The sequence below is a fragment of the Acomys russatus genome, chromosome 6 (genome assembly GCF_903995435.1).
Source record: "Acomys russatus chromosome 6, mAcoRus1.1, whole genome shotgun sequence".
NCBI classification, from domain to species: Eukaryota; Metazoa; Chordata; class Mammalia; order Rodentia; family Muridae; genus Acomys; species Acomys russatus.
This window is the reverse complement of record NC_067142.1, coordinates 85,398,603-85,399,532: the sequence shown is the minus strand read 5'-3', so window position 1 is coordinate 85,399,532 and position 930 is coordinate 85,398,603. Positions and strand designations below refer to the sequence as shown.

At 48.1% G+C, this 930-nt stretch overlaps 1 non-coding gene across 1 annotated transcript; it reads right to left on the bottom strand.

Moving 5' to 3' along the window:
- Positions 1–405: 405 nt before the first annotated feature.
- LOC127191246 (U6 spliceosomal RNA) lies at positions 406–512 on the bottom strand. The gene has a single exon (XR_007830862.1). It is a non-coding gene; the product is annotated as a U6 spliceosomal RNA (small nuclear RNA).
- Positions 513–930: the final 418 nt, after the last annotated feature.

Below are 930 nucleotides of genomic sequence, written 5' to 3'. Positions count from 1 at the left end.
TGTGTTCTGCTCAAAGAAAGATGAACAAGGGTCAACCACCTCTCCTTCATTCAGAGCAGCTGGCAATGAGACAGTCTTTGTTTTCACACTGTATAGCTATGATGTTTGTGTGTGCACGTGTGTCCCCGCGCGTGCGCGCGCACACGTACCAACAGCACATGCATGGACAAGCAAAGAGAGACTATGAGGGTGAAAGTGTCATTTCTCTTTTGTTGTACCAAAGTGTTTTATGTAAAGTCCATAACTGGGGTGACTTGGAGGCCACAGTGTCCAGCATCTTAAATCTTATTCCCCATGTGTTGGCACCCCCCACCCCACCTTCCCTTTTTTTTTTTTTGTTAGATATTCTTTTTTTTCATGAATGATTTATTAAGAGTTCGTATCATTGCCCAAGTTTCACAACATAAAAATATGGAACGCTTCACGAATTTGCGTGTCATCCTTGCGCAGGGGCCATGCTAATCTTCTCTGTATCGTTCCAATTTTAGTATATGTGCTGCCGAAGCGAGCACGCCCCTTCTTTTTCTTGGCACCTTGGGAAAGGCATGCTTTCCTGGAGCAGTGTGGGTCCTGAAAGGCAAACAGGTGAGCTCCTCACACCAAGCTGTTCTTGTATCTCTTGCTGGCCACTCAGGAACTGTGTGCTCCAGGTGCAGTGAGGTCTCAAAGTGTTTCAAGTCCTTTGACCTCACCGAGTCTGCTGTCAGGACTGAGTGGCCAGAGCGGCAGCTCAGAGGCCTGCAGGTATGCTGACTAGATGGCCTGGGAAGACAGCCCAGTTGATACCTGCTTAAAAGAGACCATCAGTAAACAGCTGACAGGCAAAACCCAGCTTTTTACACCTCCCCCACAAAGCATCATGGGCGCTTACGTTCATGAGTCTGTTTGATCCTAACCACAGCCCTTTGAGAGGGGCGTTCGGCTGCTTGT